The sequence below is a fragment of the Silene latifolia genome, chromosome 2 (genome assembly GCF_048544455.1).
Source record: "Silene latifolia isolate original U9 population chromosome 2, ASM4854445v1, whole genome shotgun sequence".
Classification (NCBI taxonomy): Eukaryota; Viridiplantae; Streptophyta; class Magnoliopsida; order Caryophyllales; family Caryophyllaceae; genus Silene; species Silene latifolia.
This window is the reverse complement of record NC_133527.1, coordinates 48354506-48374601: the sequence shown is the minus strand read 5'-3', so window position 1 is coordinate 48374601 and position 20096 is coordinate 48354506.

The following is a 20096-nucleotide window of genomic DNA, read 5'->3' as shown; positions in this document are numbered from 1 at the left end:
GAACTTATGATGGAACCTCTGATTCACAAAATCACGTTGCTATATTCAAAAGAAGATGTTGGTCGCCTCAATACCCGGTGAACTCAGGCAGGTCTGCATGTGCAAAGGCTTTGGTACAACCCTGACCGGAGCAGCATTACAATGGTTTATTAATCTCCCAAATGAAGGTATCAAGAATTTTGCAGAATTGATCAATGCCTTCAATCAACAATTCGCAAGCAGCAGAGATATGGCCAAGAGACCCAAGAACTGTTCGGGGTAAAGCCACTTCTGAAGAATCTCTCAAAGAATTCTGGCCGATTTGTCAAAGAGAAGGTGGCCATTCCCTGGTGTGACGAAGAAACAAGCAGAGAAGCCTTGAGCAAGGAGTCGCTGACGACATCTCTGCGGAGACTTAACCAAGAAAGCTCGCCCAACCTTTGCCACTGTTCAATCCATCGCCTTAGAACATGTCAGATTGGAGGAAGATCTCAACTTTAGGACTAATTCATCCGGAGGGAAGCAAGGTTATGGACACACTAACAGGAAAAGCTCCTACTAGAAAGGAGGCAACCCCAGATCAGCACCCTATTCCAGGCCTGAACGATCTGAAGTCAACATGGCACAAGAACATAAAGGTAACCTTTCTAGCCTTCCAACTATTCCTGAATATAACTTCTCTATTAATACTGCAGGATTAATCAAACGCTTGGAAAGCCTGGGAGATACGGTCAGATGGCCCAAGAAGTCCGACAACCCCAGGAAAGACCCAACGAGATGGTGTGACTTCCATCAGGACATCGGGCACACCACAGAAGAATGCATCCAACTCAGGAAATAGGTGGCATATCTTCTAAAGAAAGGCTATTTGAAAGACTTAATCCAGCAGCCAAAGAACAAAGATGAAGGACAAAACAAGAGAGATTCAGGGAATGGCAGAGATCCTCCTCCTCCTCCCCCCATCTATGAAGTCAAGTTCATAAATGGAGGATCAGAAATCTGTTGTCTGACCAGCTCAGCTGCCAAAAGAATATCCAGGGAATCCAGACTTCAGCCCCCTTCCAGGTCCAAGTCATTGCCCGATATTACCTTTGATGACTCGGACCTGCAAGGAATATCAGATCTACACCATGACAGCTTGGTAATCACCATGCAAATTGGCACAGCTAAGGTAGACAGAGGCAGTTCAATCAATCTGGTGATGCTTGACGTCCTGAAAGCTATGAATATAGATGAAGGAAAGATCATCAAGAAATCCAGCGTCCTGGTTGGATTCAGCGGAGAAACAAAGAACACCCTAGGAGAAATCAGCCTGCCAACCTATGTGGAAGGCGTGGCTTCATATGAAAGATTTGGAGTAATGGATTGTCTATCCTCATATAATGTAATCCTGGGTAGACCATGGATCCACAATGTCAAAGCAATCCCATCAACATACCATCAATGTGTGAAGATACCAACCGAATGGGGGATAACCACCATCATGGGAGAACAAAGGACGGCTCAGGAATGTTACACTCAGGCTTTGAAACCCTCAAAGTCAGGTAAGTCCCTTGCATAGCAATTAAAGTCACCTGTCAGGGAAGAGTATATTGCACAATCACAGATGGAAACAGAAGAGGTCATGTTGGACCCAGAATTCCCTGATAGGAAAGTACTTGTAGGGTCAGATGCACCAAACTCGGTCAGACCCAATCTGGTCAACTTTCTCAAAACTAAAATGTCCTGTTTTGCTTGGTCACATTTTGATATGACTGGTATAGATGCTGATGTTATAACACACAAGTTGAATATTGACAAATTATTTAAGCATGTACAGCAAAAGAGAAGAAAATTCGCTGCAGAGAGGCATGAAATCATCAACCAAGAAGTTGACAAGATACTGGACATGGGAATGATCAGGGAAGTAATGTACCCTGACTGGCTTGCAAATGTAGTAGTCGTCCAAAAGAAAAACGGTAAATGGAGAGTCTGTGTAGACTACACCGACCTAAACAAAGCCTGCCCAAAAGACCCATTTCCCCTGCCATACATCGATGCAATGGTGGATGCCACTGCAGGCCACGAAATGTTGACATTCATGGATGCCTCCAGCGGATTCAATCAAATAAAGATGCACCCTGCAGATCGGAAAGCACACAGCTTTCATTCGAGAGAGGTATATATTGTTATCTTTGCTATGCCCTTTGGATTAAAGAATGCAGGTGCAACCTATCAAAGGCTAGTCAACATGATGTTCAAAGACCAAATAGGAGATACCATGGAAGTCTACATAGATGACATGGTAGTCAAGTCAAAAAAGGCAGAAGATCACGTCAAAGACTTGGAAGTAGCCTTTCAAATACTGGAGAAATTCAATATGAAGCTCAACCCACAAAAATGCCACTTTAGAGTCTCAGCAGGCAAATTCTTGGGCTATATGGTGATAAAAAGAGGAATAAAAGCCAGCCCTGAACAGATCAAAGCTATCCTGGAGCTAGAACCACCAAAGACGGTCAAAGACATACAAAAGCTGACTGGAAGAATAGCGGCCCTGAACAGATTCATTTCAAGATCATCAGAGAGGTGCAAATCATTCTATAACCTGATAAGGAAAAACAAGGACTTTCAATGGACCCCGATCATCAGCCGCCTTTGAAGACACGAAAACATATCTATCCTCTCTCCTCCCTTGCTGGCAAAACCAGTCAAAGATGAACCCCGACAAGTATAATCGAGTCCACAGTAAACTTGTTGTCGGTGCAGTCTTGGTCGAGAAGTAGATGGACAACAACACCTGTCTATTACGTAAGTAAAAGTCTATTGGATGCGAGAGATCGGTATGGCCTACTTGAAAAATATGTTTTAGCTTTAATTATGAGTTGCACAAAATTAAGACCATACTTTGAAAGCCACCCTATAATAGTCAGAACCAACCTTCCTATCAAGTATGTACTTAGGAAGCCAGAATTGTCCGGACGAATGTGCAAATGGCGATCCGGTGAGCACATACAACATAACATTTGAGCCAAGGACAAAGCAATTAAATCACAAGCACTAGCGGACTTTGTGGCTGATTTTAGTCCAACCCTAGAACCCGACCTAATAAAAGAAGTAAATAAACGACCAAAGCAACCAAACAGACCTAGAATGGACCCTATTTGTCGATGGTGCAGCCAACATGAGGGGCACAGGCCTGGGGGTAGTACTAAAATCGCCACAGGGGGATAAGATAGTACAGGCTATAAGCTGTGCATTTGAGGCTACCAACAATGAGGCAGAATATGAAGCCTTAATAGCTGGATTAAAGGTATGTATCGACCTTGGTGTGCGAAACCTAAAGGTACGTACTTCGATTCCCTTCTTATTTCCAACCAAGTAAACGGAATATATACTGCAAAAGACTCAAAAATGATGCTTTATTTGGAAATTGTTCAAATTTTAAAATCAAAATTCCACAATTTTAATATTAACCAAATTCTCAGGGACTTGAATACCCAGGCCGACGCCTTAGCCGGCGTAGGATCCAACTTCAGTCCCCTTGACTTCGACAAAATACCCATTGTACATTTATTAGAACCTGCAATAAATAAACAAGATGAAAGTTTCCCAATTTATGTTGCCAATTCTTGGACAAAACCTTACTATGACTGGCTACAACAGGGAATCCTTCCCCTAAATAAGCAAGATGCCAGAGCACTAAAAATAAAAGCTGCTTCATATACTATTATTAACAACGTGCTTTTTAAGAAATCACAGGCTGGGCCATACCTCAGATGCCTGGAGCCACAAGAGGCTGAGCAGATATTATCAGAAATCCATGAAGGATACTGTGGAAATCATAAAGGTGGAAGAAGCCTGGCAAGCAAAGTACTCAGAACAGGTTATTATTGGCCCACCTTGAGGGTCGATTGCCTGGAATTTAGCTCTAAATGCAAAGCTTGTCAGATTCACGGACCATATATCCATCAGCCATCTGAGGAACTACATTCCATATCCGCACCTTGGTCATTTATGAAGTGGGGCGTGGATATAGTAGGGAAACTACCTCAAGCACCCGGACAAAAAGTTTTCATGCTAGCAATGACTGATTACTTCTCCAAGTGGATAGAAGCTGATTCATACAGGCAAGTCAAGGAAAAGGATGTCATAGCATTCATCAAACACAACATCATATGTAGATATGGCATCCCCTCTGAAATAGTATGTGACAATGGCACGCAATTCGTGGGAAAAAGAACAGCAGCCTTCTGTGCTCAATGGAACATCAACCTGGTAACCTGCACGCCAGGATATCCAAAAGCTAACGGTCAGGCAGAATCTAGTAACAAAGTAGTAATCAGCTGCATAAAGAAGAAACTAGAAAGAAGGAAAGGCGGATGGGTCAAGAGCTCCCCCCTGGTCCCTCGAGTGATAGAACCACGCCTAAAACATCCACAGCCAAACCCCTACTCCTTGGTCTATGGATGTGAAGCGATAATCCCGGTGAGGTCGACATTCCATCAGCCAGATGCGGCTGAACACAATAACAAGCAATATACCTCTAATGGAAGACAACCTGGACTTAACGGAAGAGTTAAGAGATGCGCAAACATTAGATTGCGACAAGATATCGCAAAAGAGTTGCAAAAAGCTACAACAAGATGTCAAAGCCAGGGTATTCAGGGTAGGAGACCTTGTACTCAGGAAAGTCTTCCAAAACACAAAAGAAAAGAATCTTTGGCAAATTGGCCCCAACCGGGAAGGTCCCTACCTAATTGACTCAATAGTCGGCCGGGAGGTTATAGATTACAAACCCCGGGGCGAAATGATCCCAAGAGCTTGGAATATTGCACACTTAAAACTATTTCACATATAGAATATATCTCCGGTCAGGTATAATTTTTGTGTTCACATTTCTTGCCTAACCCGATGTGAAACTAAATGTATGATACTTGCCATTATATGAATAAATGCCTTATATAATTTCTTCTATTATGTGCCCGAATACTTGTCAATATTCTTATACTTATTTTTACCAAGTAGAATCTTCAATACTTGTTTTACATACTGCATTTTATTTAAAACAAATCTTAAAGATTGGGGGCCACCCCACCAATATCCAACGATATCCAATTTTCGATTTGCAAAACAGAGCCTTAAAATATCGAGCTCAACTTAACATACGAACCTGGAAAATCTATTCTGGATTGTATAACATAGATGGGTCATAAGCCCTCCAGACAGGCGGGGGACGTAAGCCCTCCGCATGTGCAACAACCCCACCCATAACACAATAAATCGGCGGATCAAAGACAAAATCGCTCGCTCGGTCGAATAACTGGCTAGATCCAGTAAGACATTCAATACTACAAATGCCTTATCAAAACACAAAAAGGAACCAACAAAGACCAAATATTTATTTACCCAAAATAGCTGGCCTTGCCATAAACCTAATTATCCATTCCAGGGACATTCCCCCTGGATGAGCCAAAAAAATACCTAAATATTCATTCCAGGAACACCCCCCCCCCCCCGGATAGGCCAAAACATAAAAAAAAAACTCCAAACTAAGTAGGTTTCTCACCAGTAACCGACTCACAACCATCCACCATCTCCTGATCACCAGATTTTCCCTTGGAAGGAGGAGAATCCGCCTCATCTTCTTGACCCATATTGGCCAAATAAGGATACGAGCGTCCAAAGTCGCCTCATCACGATGACGGGTCCCATTAGCCCGATCGAACTGGATCCCTCATAGCATCAACCAGGCCTTTCCCAAAGAAGTACTGAGCAAAGCATCGGCAAAGCCGCGCCTCCACTAGTTCCTTCTCGGCGCCAAGCTCTTCATTTTTCCTCGGTGATCTTGCATAGCATGCTTCTCGTGACCAACTCCTCCCTTACTGACCTCTAACTCTTGCCCGACAGCCGTCTCAAAGCATTTTTTGCAGCCACCTCACAGACTATAGCAGCCACGGACGCCTCTCTAGTTGTCCCCAGTGAGATTGAAGCACTACCTCATTACTTCGGATGTATGCGGACTCACGGTTAACTTTATCCACTTTCTCTTCCAAGCTAGAAACCCTGGCACAGGCATCCCCGAGTTGACAAGCAAAGTAGCCAACCCAACATCCAATCCCTACAAAAAATAAAATCAATCAGCCAAATATAAAAGTGACACAAAGAACACATAACAAATAAAATATCTCTTCTGACTAACCTCCTTAGCTTGAGAAGCAAGTTCAGCAGCCTTTGTCACAAGAGAAGTCAAGATAGAGACCACCTTAGTAGAAGACTCAAGGGTATTAGCAGATAAAAGCTGGCTGCCCATCTTGGCAGAAAATTCATCTATCCGTGCCCGGGGAGCATCCATATCACCAATCCTAGCAGACACCTGCCTGATACTCCTGTTCGGTTGAGCCTGAATAGGCTCTTTCTCTTTCTCCTTCTCTTCCTCCTCCTCTTCAGGGACGACATCTTCCCTCCTCCTTTTGGGAGCCTGGACTACCTCTGGTGATACTAGCCTGGGTGGATCCTGAGGAGGCTGGACATCAGAAACCAGAATGTCAAGCGTCTTGTCACTCCCACTAGCCTCCTGTCTCTTGGACTGTTCAACAATTCTAGCCACCCCAGCCTTCAAATCTTTCGCAGTAAAGTTGGCCAACCTAGAAGAAGACCTGAACACTGAATATATAAAGAATGCACATGAATATGAGAAGAGAAGTCATAACAAGACAATAATCAAACACAGAAACATGAAGAAAACATACAGGAAAGAGCAGTGGAACTAGGCTTGCCTTTGGGCACCCTGACAGCACTCAGCTTAGTCTTCATATACCGGGGCAATAATTCCCTGCCCAGACTAGCAGGCCAGGCCCTCTCTTCCTCAGGAATAGCGAGGAAAGCCTCTATCCTGGAAATAGCTTCCTCATCGAGGGGATCAGAGTTCCAATCAGGGGCTGCAAAAATCATCAAATACAAAGGTGAAAACTCAAAACATCCCAATTTCGTATAATATATATTGCAAATTAATAGTACAGGAAACCTACCACTTTCCAGAGGGGGATATCTCAGGTAATCAAAGCCTGACCCCAGGCTCTCAGTCCGGACAAACATAAAAGTCTTTGCCAAGCTTTTATCATCTCCAGAGTCCAGGTTAGTAATTAATGGAGACATTTTCGACTTGATTCTCAAATTAAAACGACCATTAACAGGATTCTTCATATGATATATTGCCTTGATGTCATCAATAGTAATTACCAGGTTGTGTTTAGCACATAAATTTTCAATAGAATGAACAAGTTTCCAAACCATTGGCATAATCTGGAAAGGTGATACTTCCATAGCACGAATGGTGTCAATCATTAAGGGAGTAAAAGGTAACTTACAGCCTGCTTTGAACGCCCATTCAAAAATACAGAACCAACCAGGTGACACCCAGTTAGCTCTGACTGGACAAGACTCAGGAATCCATACCTCAGTCGACTCAGGAATTATTTTCTTCTCCCTTAAAACCCTATCATAGTTTTTTTTCAATAAGTTTTCTTCAGGAAAGTAAGGATCCAAAGATTGAAGGGCAGTAAAAATAGAATCCACGATATTTAAAAGCTACAAAGACGAGCGGGAGGATCAACTTCCATCACCTCTTCCTCCTGGACGTCTTTGGGTTCAGATTCAGCAGCAGCCTTCTGGGGTGCAGAACGTTTTTTGGCTCCCATATCCTTTATTATTTAGTTTATTGTGACGAATTTTATTTAATGAAAGATTATAAATTAGCGAGAATAGGATTCTGGGAAATAAGGAAGAATTTGAGAGAAAGTTTAGCAAAGAAAGTGGAAGAAATTTGGTGGAAAACAATCTCATCTCAAACACCGTATTTATAGAAGGAAGATAACGGTGTAAAAACCCTAGAAAACATAAAAGCGTCGTGACATCACCCGATTTAGCCGTTATAGTATTTAACGGTAACTAGGAGTCTAAGAGTCATTGAGCATATATAATTCTTTTTATTGTTCAACCCGGTAAAGTTGACATCTCACCCCTGGCCTGATCAAGCACGGGCAAAATGTCAAAGGGCAATTGTTAGGCCCAATTTAGCCTAGACCGACTCTAACCTGGCCTGACCTTACAAGGCTGATTAAGGCAAACAGAGACCGGACAAATCAAACCATTATTTGGTAGATGAAGAGTATTGCAGGATGAATAGGCTACTTAATTCCAAAAGGAAGGCCTGATGGTAAGCACGGAATAGCCTGGCAGCACACCTAAGCAGGCCGGATTAAGCTGAAGAGCAGCAAAACGGTTATACAAAGATAAATATTCATGTCCTATTCTCAAGGAAGACCAAGTCTAATTATGAGACTATATCACCCATGAACCTAGACGTGCAAGAGGAGAAAAAGCTAAGGATCAATCAAAGAAGAACGAGTCAACCGAACTAATAGAGAATGTGCCCTATTAATCCGGTAACAACTCCGACAAAAGAGTAGAACGTTGAAGATCAATACAACGTTCATGTTTATGACTATAAATATTGTAATCTGGCATTTGTAATATCATTCATTATTAATCAGTGTTGAACTACTTCACTACTTATCTTTCATTATTTTCCGAGCATCCAATTACTAAAACAAATTTGTATTCAGCTTATCTAAATAATATAAACATTATTCTTTATACTTAGTCTTTCCTTGTTATTCATTTACAATATTCCAAACTTATAGAGCTAGATACCCAAATTATTCTTTAAATCAAGCCGGACCCATTCAGGGAAAATCCTGCTAAAACACTTTCGTATTGGAAAACAATGTTAATTAGGCACAATTTGGATGTAATGCACATAGAAAAGAACTTCTTTGAGCTACTGATTCACACGATTATGGATGTAGAAGGAAAGACTTCTGATACTATTGGTGCAAGAAAAGATATAAAGAAGTTTTGTGATCGTCCCAAATTGCACATTCGCAAAGACGGGTCTAAGCCAAAATCCATTTTTACTCTTGACAAAGCTCAAAGGAAGGTATTGTGTGAGTGGTTACAAAAGTTGAAGTTTCCTGATGGATATGCATCAAATTTTAGTCGATGTGTTGATCTTAAGAAGCTCAAGTTGTATGGCTTGAAAAGTCATGATTGTCATGTCTTCACGGAACGATTATTACCCGTTACTTTGAAACACCTCCTCCCGACTACCGTGTGGAATCCAATGTTGACATTAGTCAATTTTTCCGAGATTTATGTTCCTCCTCAATATGTTTTGATGACATGATTTGCCTCGAAGAGCAAATACCACAAATATTGTGTAAGCTTGAAATGATCCTTCCTCCAACATTTTTTAAGTCCATGGAGCATCTACCGGTCCATTTACCCCATGAAGCCAAAGTTGGAGGACCCGTCCAATATAGATGGACGTATCCATTTGAAAGGTAAGAGTTCTAGCTAGTTTAATTTTATTTGAAATTATAATAATTATTATTATTCTATATAATTGACTAATTTAATATTAACTCTATTAATCATACCTCATCGATCAATGCATCTTGTATAGGTTTCTTAATCATGTGAAGAAAAAAGTTGGTAACAAAGCTAGGGTGGAAGGTTCTATATGCAATGCCTATTTAACGGAAGAGATCGCAAATTTTTGTTCTCTTTACTTTGAAAAACATATAGAAATCAAAGCAAGAAACTTGAATGTTGGTAAAACGGATGAAATTAACACAAGTTTACCCGAGTTTTTTCAAACTCATGATGGTGAAGGTTGTTCATCAAATGAGGAAACAAGATATTTGGGTGACAAGGAGTATCATCGTGCCCACCTTTACATTCTATCTAATTGTGAGATGTTGGAGTCGTATGAAACGGAGTTTGTGAACGATTTCATCAAGGAACATTCTAATGTGAGCAAGGATGAAGTTTGGGATAAACATGAAGAGAAATTTCCAACATGGTTTCAAAACCATGTTATTGAGTTGAATATCCAAGATGATTTGATAAGAAGTTTGGCCTTTAGTCCTTCACGAATGGTTAGAACGTGGAACAGATATTCAGTTAATGGATTTAATTTTCAAACATTCAACCACGGTAAAGGTAAGGCTAGATGCAATTATCGGGTTACTATTTCTTCTCTTGATGATAATGAGTATTATGGTATAATAGAGGATATATTTGATATATGTTATAATGGCCGTGACCGTGCTTATAAAACTGTCTTATTCAAGTGTGACTGGAAGGATAATTCTGTGGCTGGAATGAGAGTACATGAACGTTACAAACTTGTAGAAGTGAATCGTACTCGAACATACTCTAAGTATGATCCATTTATACTAGCACGCCAGGCTCACCAAGTGTATTTCGCATCTTATCCAAGCACGAGAAATGATAGAAATCAAAAGGCATGGTGTGCAATCTTTAAGACAAAGTCACGATCACAAATTGATACAACTTTTTTTCAAGAAGAAATAGTATCAAATGGAACAATTTTGTCTCCAACTGATGAAATCATTTACGAGAATGATAATGAAGAGGGTGAAGAGTTGGAAGAGGAGGAAGATTATGAGGTTAATATTGAGTTGAAAGAGGGATGGGAAGGGGAGGGGGAGGGGGAGGGGGAAGGGAGGAGGATGCGGATGTGGAAGATGATGATGGTGATAGTGATGATGATAATGATGATGATGATGATAATGACGATGAGGATGAGGATGGTGAAGAAGACTATGAGGATGATGATTACTTTGGTATAGTTCTATAATATGTTATAGTTTTGTACATGTTACTTTTATGTTATTAATATTTTTTATGTTTTTAACACTTTCTAATAATTTTATTTGTGTGATTGTAGATGGCAGGAGGTCGAGGTAGGCTGCGAGGCGGTAATAGTAGACGCCTTAGTACGTCGACATCTGAGCGTGAGGAGGAGGAGACGACTGAGGTTGAGCAAACGACAGAGGCTGAGCCTGAGGATGAGGAGTCAGACCCGGGATACGAGATCCAGTACACCGACGACATAAGGATGATACTTGATCCGGCGGGATTATGGTAAGTGTTATTCTTTGTTACTCTATAATATTCATTTTTTAAATAATAAATGCATATTTCTACTTTCTAATAAATTGTATTTCAGGTTTAAGGATCAAATAGTTGTACGAGGAGTTACTGCTAGTACAAAGCAGAAGATGACGGGTAAAGTTCCTACTTGTTGGACCAAGGCTACTGATGAACAAAAAGAGCAATGGTTCAATATCTTTTGGTTATGTTTTCTTTTATATAATTTAATTGATTTAATTCTAATATTTACTACTTTTTTAACTAATACTTCATACTTTATTTTTGTAAGTCATGATGCTATTTTTTTTTTTACTAATACTTGATACTTTATTTTTTTTGTAGAAATCTTTTGCTTGGCCGGATGGATTAGAGTATGTTGTCCGTCAAAGGTACAACGATATCGGTACCAAACGATATCGAGACAACATCTATAAGGTTGCCAAGAGAAAGAAAGAGTCGGATCATATGAAAGGTATTTAATTAGTTTTGTTACTTATATTTAATTTTTTATATAATTTAATACGATTTTATATTTTCTAATAACACGATTTTAAATTGTAGGTGGAGCATATGAGGATCTCATGAAGCAATGTGAATTACCCAGGTCCAAGGCTAAGTCAATCCAAGCATCAATCAACAAAAGAGGAGGAAAGAAAGAAGGAGTGGCTGAGCCTACTCATTACGGAGGATCACGATCGTTCTTGGATCGTGTTTTGGGTGTAAGTTTACATATTAATATTTATGCTTATATTTTATCAATTAAAACCTTCTTTTATGCTTACTAACTTAAGAATATTTATTTAAAGTTTCTTATATGCATGTTTTGATTATTTAGAAGGGAAAGAAGAAGAAGAAGGATAAGATGGTCACGGCACCGGAACTCTTTCGAGACACGCATTACAAACTCACCGACCATGGTACAAGGGTTTGGATTAAGCCGAAAGACAAGGAATTATATGTAAGTTTAAAACGTTTATTATTATTAACTTAGACAATATTTTTGTTTCATTTATTTTGTATAATAATTTTTTAGAATATTCTAATAATAGCTTTTGTATTGATAGGATGCATATTTGCGTGAGAAAGAGGCCAACTCCCAAAAGCCGGATAATGAGATATGGTTTGACTTGGTTAAAGGCTTCAAGAAAGGTATGGTATACGGAACCGGAGCCGCCAAAGCGGTGTTCTACAAAGAACCAAGTAGAAGGTCCCTTTCAATGCCGAAGAATACATATGAGCCGGGAATTATAAGTCAACTACAAGCTCAACTAGAAGAAGAAAGAAGAGGAAATGCCGCAAGAGACAAGGAAATGCGGTTAATGAAAGAAAAATTTGGTGCCATGGAAGCCTTTTTCTCCACTTGCAACCCCGGTCCTCGTCCCCCTTTCAACCCTAATGATCCGTTTAGGAGAGGGGGCGGTAGTGGAGCCGGTATGGGCTTTCAATGTAGTTGATTTAGCTCTCCCTTCCCCAAATGCTAAAAACTTGGTTTGATTAGGTTAATGAACCTCGGATTTTATATCGGTAGTTATGTAAACTTGAATATATTCTCATTTTCAATATATGAGATGTTCGTGTTATTCATGTGGTGTATGTTGTCGAACTTGCAGGTTTAGCTTCTGTATGCAGGTTTGATGATGATTTGGTAGGGTACAAAATACGATTTCATTTACATATGCCCAGCTTTTTTGGCAACTGAAATGTATTTATGGCGACGGATATCAGTCGCCAAAACAGAGTCCAAAAACAGAGTGCTTCTGATCTACTCAGGTGTATTGGCGACAGATGGCGACTGAAAGTGTCGCCAAATTGGCGACTGAGGAGGGAAGTAGTCGCCAAATTGGCGACTGACAAAAGTAATTAGAGACAGATGTCAGTCGCCAATTTGACGACTACTTCCCTCCTCAGTCGCCAATTTGGCGATGGCCTTCAGTCGCCATATTGTGTTTTTGGCGACTACTTCTTCAGTCGCCAAATTTGGCGACTGACAACAGTCGCCCGAAATCTATTAGGCGACTAATGCTCGCGACTGGTCTTAAGTGACTAATATCAGTCGCCAATTTGTCTTTGGCGACCGTTTGCGTCGCCCTTTGTAGTCGCCCGAATAGTTTTTTCTTGTAGTGACAACCTCATCAATGTTGTCATCCCCGAGGTACCTATACACAGATGTTAATTATTACTTGTTCTTTAAATATATTAGGGTACGAATATTAACACATCGTAAGTACTTTAATCTTTACATTTGCAGAAGTTAAGCAAAGCCATGGCGGCAGCTAAAGCAATTACTACTACGTCAACGGAAGTTATTGCAGTCAAGCCTGCTTATGATTCTTATTATAAATCGTGTGAATATAAGAAAAAAATGAAAACTGCTTCGCTGATGGCTTTGCACAATCTGGCTGTAAAGAAGTCACCTAGAAGGGATGTAGTCATGGTTAACATTGAAGAGGAAATTATGGCCGCAGCTGATATAGCCATACTGGACCCGAAGCAACTGATGGAATTTGTCGACCTTGACAATTTAGATGCTATTCACATTTTGATTTGGATGAAGTAAGTTTTATTAACAAAACTATTTAGTCATTTCCATTTACGAATAATGATGTTTGTTTAAATTATCAATTACAATAACATTTTTCGTTCCATGTGGCGTAATAGGTACCGAATAATCGATCATTTGAGTGGAAGTTCCTAATTCACGCCTACGGATTCTTGAGTCCTAAGGCGTTCTCTATGCACAGAATTTCATACGAAGAACAAATCAATAGTATCGCTCGTCGGTTGATGTCCTCCAAAAAAAACTATGGCTTGCCCCCTACAATGAGAATATGTATGTATAGTACGTGATTATTGTAATAAATCACGGTTCTATAAATCCCCCCTACTACTAAGAGAATAAAAATTCTCTTAGTTTCCCTCCAAAAAGCATCTAGCTAAATAAGGTAATAAATAAAATTTCCTTTCATTACATTATTATCTTTTCAATGAATATATTTTTATAAATAAATTCTAATTTTTTAAATAAATTCATAATTATGATTTTTTCATTAAAATAAAATAAAATTGATATTAAACTATAAAGTATAAGTTGCTAAATTTTTCAGTAATGCAATAATTACTACTGTAGAGAATAACGTGACACATGCTTACTATTAGCTTCGTGACAAAAAACACACTAAAAAAATCACAACTTCAATAAAAAAATTTTATTAGTTTTCTATTTCAATTTTTTTTGTTTCATATCAAAATACAATGGAGTGAACTGATAAATATTAATAAAGTGCAAATTTAAAAAGTATAAATCGTCCTATATACTATACAACTTCTCTAAAGTTTTTCCCCAAAGTGTTCAAACTTATATATGGAAACAAATTAGATTTTCATTTATTAAACTAATTTTCCATTTAAAATAATCTATACATAAAAACTGTATCTCCTATTATTAACTTCGTGACGAAAAAAGATTTTTTTAAAATAATTTGATGTAGTTAAAATATTTTCATAAAAAACACAATTTATGGAATTATTCAATTTTTTTGATTAATTTTAATATTAGTAGTATTTTTTATTAAAATTTGTGAGATATAAATCTAAAATCTATAACTGATACACTAAGGCTACGTTTGGTAAAATTAGCTGAAAAACTACCTGAAACCTGAAAAGCTACCTGAAACCTGAAAAGATAACTGAAACCTAAAAAGGTAACTGAAAAGGTAGCTGAAAATTATGACCTGAAAAGGTACCTGATTTTTATTAAAACTGTTTGGAAGACTAGCTGAAAAGGTAGCTGATATTTGGTCAAATGACGTAAAAGGACATGGCTTATTATTGTTATCATTTATGTTTTTATTATTATTATTGTGTTATTGTCGTTGGCATTGTTAGTAATTAGAAAAAAATGCAATTTTTTTCACTATAATTGCACAAGTCTTCAACATGTTTCAAAATGACGGAAACAATAATTAAAGTATCACGATAACGTAAAAAAAATATCAAACAATATATCAAAAAAATGTATTTTATGTATACGAAGTAAGTTTTCTATTAAACCATACATAAAAATAGTTGATTAAATTGCACCCTAAATTAAAGTATTGATATTATCACGGACGCTTTTTATTTCCGTAAAAACTATTTAATTGGGTTTATTTGAAATCATAATATAAAAAATAATAATATTGGAGTAATATATAAAAAGTTGAAGGGTAAAAAAGGTAAGCAAAATACAATTAGGTACCTGAAATCCCAAATGCTACCCTGGGTAGCATTTCATTTCAGGTACCTTTTTTGCTATAAAATGCTACTTGCCAAACGCGTTCAAGAAAATAAGCTACCTGAAATTTTTGTAAAAAAAGCTACTTCGATGAAAAAAGGTACCTAAAATGCGCTACCAAACAGAGCCTAAAAATTAAAAGACCTATATTTACCGCGCATTTGCGCGGGATCTACACTAGTTTATTATTAACATGCTTAAATGCGTGTAAATGAACTAACAGTTCAATGTCCCAAATTGAATAGGAAGCATTGGGTGCTACTGGCAGTCCAAGTGGAAATAAAAACAGTGTACTGGATTGACTCTCGCCAAGGCAAACCCTCTGACAGTTGTGTAAGGATGATAATTGAGTAAGTTTACAACCTTCAATAATGTCATTTGTTATTGTATGACTTGAGCCATATATATGCAAATAATAATGGCATGTGTGTATATTTATGAATTAGTGTTTTTGAAGCAAAAAAAAAAAGATTATGTCTACTTGGGAAATATGAAAGCAACGTTGTTCCCAATTTTATCACGCCATTAGTAAGTGTATTCTTAATAATTACTCGTATCATTTAATTAATGTTTCTGCGAGAGGTTGATTATCTAATTCAGCTGATTTGTGTGTGATTTATATAATAGTCTCCTAAAGCACCAGACGACAAACAATGCGCATTTTACGTTTGTCAGTCCATGTGGGAGGTTATCAACAGAAAACTATCTACCATTCCGATACGGGTTAGTGTGACTTAAAAACTATTTTAGACGTAAATTGAGTTCAATTCTGTATACTTCCATGTATTATATCTATTTTGATTATGTATATTTTGAATTGTAGTTTCCATTAATACTCAACAAAGCTCCAAAATATTCGGCAGAGGACATCAACCATATGAGAAATATGTGGGCCAGTTATGTTGTTTCATTAGCGGAGTCTCAATAGTTTTCTCATGTTTTATGTACGCGTGTGTATATATAGAGTCATTGTGTATTGGCTTCTTTTGTTTTTTCTGAAAAAGTTGTGTTTTGGCTGTTGATCATCCTGTTTGTACTGTTTTTAAACTGGGTTTAATTGATCGCGGGGTGTAATATTTTGATACAGGATTGGATTTTTACCTTTGACAATTTCTTTGGAATGCTATTTTTCAAAGAAGAAATTGAAAAAATAGCATTTCAAAGAAATTTGCTAGAACAAGCTAAAATCATTTTTTTTTTTAAAAACAAATTTAAAACGATAACGGCTAAAAACAACCCGTTGCAAACAATTATTTGACAACGGTTTTATTTAGATAAATAACCGTTGACATATTTTCCCTCTCATTCAAACCGCCAAAAATATAAGATAACGAACGATAACCGTTGTCGAGTTCAAAACTTTTAAACGGTTTATTTAAGTAAAACCGTTTTCGAAAATTTCATCAATAAAAATAGATAACAGTTACATACCGTTGTCAACAGATGAATATAACAACGATTTTGCACGCAATAAAGCCGTTGTTAAATTTTGACATTCAATTAAATAAGATAACGAAATGAATCGTTATCATATATAATATTTAACAAAGGTTTGGAACGATAAGACGTTGTCAATAGTAAACTACGACAACGGATTTGAAACCGTTCTTAAGATTTAATAACGGTTTCTTAAAAGATTTTATAACGGTTCTTGATGTTATATAACGGTCGCGTGTTATTTGTACAACCGTGGTATATATTTAACAACCGTCGTTGCAATAACGGTCCCATGTTTCTATTTAAAAACGGTAATTGTATTATTTGACCGTTATTGAATGTCTTATTTGGCGTAGTGATTATTATATATGATAATAACTAAAGTATCTAGATGGCATATTATTGTATTAACTCCTAACACTTAAGATATGTATAATAAAAGGATAAAATATTCCATAGTATTTTAAATAAGGAAATGAAATAAAGAGTTATTTTATTCTTCCTTAGGTCTAGGCGATTGGTAAAAGTTACTTCATCTAGTGAGTTTTTCACCCGAGAGAGAGAGAGAGAGAGAGAGAGAGAGAGAGAGAGAGAGAGAGAGAGAGAGAGAGAGGGGGGTTTCATATTCCGAGAGTGTAGATCATTGCGGGTGTGGGTACACGAGAGACTTTGGACTTTCAGTGTTAATTGTTAATTCGTCTCAATTCCAGGTATGTGAATTTGTCCCTTTTATTTACACCAATTTGAATGCAATAGGCATATTAAAGGATCGTATAACGATCTTTCAAGCTTATGTTCTACTCCTTCATTTTTCACAAAATTGGTCAAATTGAGAAGAGGGGTATTCTTTCCTTCTGTCAAATATAATCATCTTCATTTTGAAGACACTTTGGTTTTCAACAAGAGTCTGGAATTTGTTAAAGACTTGAAAATTCTGATTTCTCTTTCATAAAATATACCCAAGTCATTCAAGTGAAGTTATCGATAAACAAGATAAGTACCTATTTTCAAGATGAGACGTCCATGAACAAGCTCTAGTTTTTTCACTTAATATCCATGCTTGGCCTTTTGAAAATGGCAAGCGATGCTGATTTTCATGACAAGGCTCACATAGCTCTTTAAAAGCATGAATCATATGAAAATCTCCCACGCCATTTTGCTTGTGTAAATCGGCTAGTACGAGTAGATTGAAATGTCCATACCTTCTATGTCATAGCCAAGTATCATTGGTGTGAGCTCTATTTGATGACTCGTTGCCATAATTCCATTTCAGATAAAAACTTTTAATTTTCATGGCGACTTTAGCGATCTCCTTATTTCCAGGATCATATATGGGGCAATGATTGTTTTCAAAGATAAGGGAATAACCATTTTTTTATCACTTGGGCCACACTTGACAAATATTCAGTAAGATCATATATTTGTTGAAGCAACTAGTGTACCTTTTGCCTTTGGATGTCACTATTTCGATTTCCCATTCGTACAAGAGTTTGGACAGAGGTATCCAACTTGCAAAAGTTACTCGAATTATTTGTCATATGGTTTGTACAACCATTGTCAATTAACCACCTACTTTCGTTGTTGGAAATGGTTGCTTGTCCGATATAGAAAAGATGCCCATTATTTGTGTTACTTGATTAACGAGCTTAAACCTTAGACTCCATTTGCTTATGTCTACAACCCTTTCAATATGTCTATATTTCTTACAATAGCGCCATTAAAACTTACCTTTGAAATAACAATATTTTTCTGCATGATTATTTTTTTCACAATGTAAGGAGGAAACTCTCCCTTTGATTTTTATATTTGTTAACCTTGTTACTTTTCTCTTTCCACCCTTTTGAGTCTGACCGTTTTACATATATTAATTGAACTGCATCTTTGGAAGAAGAATCTTGATTCTTAAATTTTTTTATCATGGGGATCTAACTAGTTTCATGACGGTGAGTTTTGATAGGTCCTTTGATTAATAACAACGGTGACAATCATGTCGAACATTTGAGTTAATATTACGAGATTTAATTACACAACTTTTGTATATGCAATATTCTTCATCATATATTTTCATTTGGTTAACTATGTCCATTAGTCTTGAAGTGTAGGTTTTTATGTCTTCGTTCTCTCCGATTTTTAGATTTTCAAAATCCTTTCTCAATGTATTGATACGTATGATTCTTAATCTTTCATCAATATGGATTTTCTTTTGGGGTGAATCTCAGGCTTCTTTTGCAATAAAAGCCTGTATTATTTTTGAAAAAATGGTTTCTGTACAACATTGAGGATGAAAGACGAGGCTTTGGAGTCTCTAAGTTCATCCTCGTTCATTTCTTTAAGGATGTTTCGGAGGTTTGGACAGCTTCTTGGTGGTGTTTAAGACCATTTCCAACTACATCCCATAGTGCATTTGCTCTAAGCAAAACTTCATTTTAATGCACCAATAGTTGTAATTTCTCCTCCAAAAACTAAAGGAGCAGGAATGGATAGAGCGTTTGACGCGGAAGCCATAGTTTTATTTTATGACCCTTAAGAAATTGTTCAAGAAAGCCCATTACGAGAGAAGTGGTGCTCTAACACAGGCTAACGCGCTCCAGGATTACGCTCGCTTGTTCGCTCCAAGCCTTCACTTGCTCTAAGTATTCTTCTTTCTCAATTTGGGATTTGATGCTTCTCTAGTACAACCATTACGGCTCCTAAGTTATTGGAGTGGGCAAAAGCCGATCGGAGGTTCGAACGGTTGAATCAGATTTTGATGAGAGGCTCTGATGTCATTTGTTGGTGTATAAAGTAGTAAAGGGAAGAAGTAGAATGAAAAATATGTGTTTAGTTGATTAGTTGAAGTGTTTGTTGTTGAAGACTTTGTTGTGATTGTTTTAATTATGGATCCATGCAAATGGGAGGGAATGACCTTTATTTTATAGTGTTCCTCCTACATCAAAACATTTATCTAGAATAACACATTCTAGAGCGACCTAGAATAATTCTATAAGGCTGTGTTTCGATAGTAAAAGTGGAGGGAAAAGAAGGGGAGGGGGAAGGAGGGAAGGGAAAGGGAGAGAAGGGAATGAAGTGTGGTGTTTGGATACAATTTCCCTCCAAATCTTGCCTATTGTAGAGAGATTTTGATTAGGCTTGGAGGAGGAAAATTAAATCCCTCCAAATATCCCCCCTCCATTTCCCTCTACCCTCATTTGCTATCCAAACAAGGGATTTAAAATCCTCTACTCTTCCCAAACACACCCTTCACCCTAAGGGTGTGTTTGGATAGCAAATTGGGAGGGAAAGGGAGGGGAGGGGGTGGAGGGAAGAGAAGGAGAAGGGGAAGGAAAGGAAAGGGAGGGGGTTGTTTGGATAGCAAAAATAAAGTAGAGGGAAAAGGGGGAGGAAGGAGGAAGAAGGAAAAAGGTGATTT